Consider the following 3,800-nt stretch of genomic DNA (forward strand, 5'->3'; position numbering starts at 1 on the left):
CTCTGATCGATTAATTTTTGAAGCCTTATCCAGTTCGGAACGATGATGATGGAGTTTGGAGTTTGTGTTTCAATCAAAAAATTAATGATAGGCTTAACAAGAGGTTTTTGGTAATCAGTGTTCAATCAATTTCGAAACATTTCTTTTACTTTTGAATCAGTTATGTTGTGAAAGCTACTTAAAGTCAGTCAAGAATGATTTATGTTCAAATAAAAACACAGTACGGTATGTTGTATTTTCTACTCATCAACTCAAAACTTAAGTTTCAATGCTCATGGCATCATTGTCAGTCGTAGGTTTAGAGGTCAACTTTAGTAGAGTAGAAAAACATTATTATTGGGTTTTTATATCCATTGATGCATTCTGAAACAATCTGCAACATCTCTGTAACAAAGATTCTTGCAAAACTCTATGAATAAATATTCAAAATCATTGAATAATGAGAGATCATTAAAGACCTGTATGATAATACATTCAATGTATGTGCAGATTAATCTTCCAGATTAGACATAATATACACGTGGAATGAAGTAAATACTCTACTTGCTTAAAGATCAATTATTTTATTATTTAGATGAAATCAAGATACAACATAGTAATTGATAAACAGCATTATAATATAGGATAATATTGAAAAACTATTGGAGCACATAGTCCATTTGTATCATAACATTTTTTGTAAGCTGAAAGATGAGTGAATATTTTGATGAAACACTCTTGAAATTCCATTCGAGTATTGAACAGACCACTCACTGTGAGAGTGAGCACTGCTATACTTTTTCTCGCTACTTTTTACAAGAAGTTGGTGAACGAGTCGTGATCTGCTAATTATACAATTCTTCCAAAAATAGAAAATGAGTCTCAAGTTGGTGAACGAACATTCAATTATTTTCTAATTTTACAATTCTTCCAAAAATATAAAAGCAAATCTCAAGTTGTGTACAAGTTTTGAAATATTTGAAATTTTGCACCAGGTGAATCCGAACATTATTATAGAAGTCAAGAATACCACTAGTGCCTAACTAGTATTCTAGAATATTTCAATAATTCACATACTGCTCCTAATAAATTATTTGCTAATATTCAGATTTCCATATTTTCAATCTCAATTTACATAAATTGGGTACCGTATTATTTTTTCGAGTTTAGTTTTCTCATTCTAGTATCAGTAGCTATAGTATTTGATGTTGGATTAGATCGGTTAAAAAGCATTCAAACCCGATGAAGTTTTGAAAAAAATACATTATTTATACAATTTAATGTGTTTTCTTCATGTTCTCACTACATAATTATATGAAGTAGTATACCACTTATGATTATTCTATGTAGAGTTACACTTCTGATTATTTCAGAATGATAAATCTTAGTATTTTTAGATGTATAAATGTTTTTGCACAATTCTGTGTGAGATCTATTTTCTTGAAAATAATGGAAAAAATACTATTTGTACATAATTCAATTAATCAAATTCATAACCATTAAGATGTTAAAAGTAAGAGTACAAATAATAAATTATGAGCATAAAACAACCAAAATTCCTAATAATTTCCTGAACAATAACCTTAATAATTTCCGAAATAATAAACACAGAAAAGAGCCATAGAGGCATGGCTGAACTTGAATTATTTCCAATCGTTGACTTTTATACAATAATCAACTTCATATTATAAATTATATTTTGGAACACTTCATACGCTAGATTCAAGTTTATATATTACATCCCTGATTAAGCTGATTTACGACTCACACTGGCGCACAAGGAATCTTCCTTTTGCCGGTGTTTTTGCCTCACCTACTGTACTTATGCATGTGAACATAAATTGAATCTTCATTATTTATAATATAAAGGATATCATTTCGTTATTATATCTAATTAAATAAATGTATGTATCTTGGTTTAAGTGCAGTAGCATATACTTATATATTTTTTGTAAAGCTTTTTTGTATTTTGATTTTGGCAAATAAAATTCATTCATTCATCCATTCAAAAAAATTTTTTTTTCTCAGTTATGGCATGAGTATTGGAGCTACAGGAATCTCTTGAAGTGTTAAGAATGCAATCTTTATACTGAAAAATCATTATGAATAGGAATTAAGAATAAGAATGTTTGATTACTTGATTTATGATCATTCTTGTCATATCCTTCTCCTGATCATTTGCCATCTTGTTCTAGTTTTCATATGGAGCCAAGAAGAGCCTCAAAATATGGGAGCTTGGACTTTTGTTAAACCAAGATTCGAAAATCTTGTTGGCAGAAAGGTAATTACAAGTTTTTCTGGATTAAAAAATTGAATTTCAATTCACATAGCATGAAATAGGTTTAAAATTGATTATAACCTAACGTTATATTAATAAATTTAAAATTGACAAACTAATGGGATAACTGAAGCTTTTTGAGTCTAATACTAGACTTGCTAAAAAAACTCTATCGTCTTTAGATTCAATAACAAAGATATAAATGAACATTTATATTTTGTGTTATCTGTTATCGATTACTATCCATTACTTATCCATACTAACTATAGGACTATTGCCTAACGATTCCTAAGATAAAATTTTGTTTTTTACGTCCATTTACTTAATATCTTTTGTATTTCCTTATGGTTAACATCAATTTATGCTTCTACTGCTACAATGGGAATTGAGATGTGATTTGGTTTTGTGGTCGCGCTGATGAGCTATCGATAAGACAAGTTGAGCTTCATATGCCCGTTGTTAGGATGACCACACCTCTAAAAGCCATGAATGAGCTTGAAAATTGCTTCCCGGTGGTTCGGAATCTACCTAAAGCCGTAGGTCCACTTATCTCATTACTCACGCACAAGCCTAGAGCTCATGTTCGTATCATCCTCAGAAAAAACTGTCTATATTCCATAGTATTCCTTTCTTGCTTTCTGTCATTAATATTTTTTTTCTGTCAATTACTCTCTAGTTCATCTGTTTCTCTTGTACAGTATATATTGTGAATCTTATGGCTACCTTATAAGATAATTGTATTTCCTTTTCAATATATAGTTCACTTTATCCTATTAAACCATTTTACAGATTGTCTATGCAGGAAGAAAGCCGTTACCAGTTCCAGCTGTTGGAATCGGGAAATTGTACAGAGAAGAAGCTGAATTTGTTGTGAGACAACCCTTCCTAATCTAATCCTTTCCTGTCTGTTACCTCTATTATTTATTGTATGGAAATTTTACGAATTGTCTATTTATTATGTGTAGTAAATGTATTATAATAAAGATTTACAGAAAACTCTGATCGATTAATTTTTGAAGCCTTATCCAGTTCGGAACGATGATGATGGAGTTTGGAGTTTGTGTTTCAATCAAAAAATTAATGATAGGCTTAACAAGAGGTTTTTGGTAATCAGTGTTCAATCAATTTCGAAACATTTCTTTTACTTTTGAATCAGTTATGTTGTGAAAGCTACTTAAAGTCAGTCAAGAATGATTTATGTTCAAATAAAAACACAGTACGGTATGTTGTATTTTCTACTCATCAACTCAAAACTTAAGTTTCAATGCTCATGGCATCATTGTCAGTCGTAGGTTTAGAGGTCAACTTTAGTAGAGTAGAAAAACATTATTATTGGGTTTTTATATCCATTGATGCATTCTGAAACAATCTGCAACATCTCTGTAACAAAGATTCTTGCAAAACTCAATGAATAAATATTCAAAATCATTGAATAATGAGAGATCATTAAAGACCTGTATGATAATACATTCAATGTGTGTGCAGATTAATCTTCCAGATTAGACATAATATACATGTGGAATGAAGTAAATACTCTACTTGC

Source organism: Nilaparvata lugens, chromosome 5 (genome assembly GCF_014356525.2).
Source record: "Nilaparvata lugens isolate BPH chromosome 5, ASM1435652v1, whole genome shotgun sequence".
NCBI classification, from domain to species: Eukaryota; Metazoa; Arthropoda; class Insecta; order Hemiptera; family Delphacidae; genus Nilaparvata; species Nilaparvata lugens.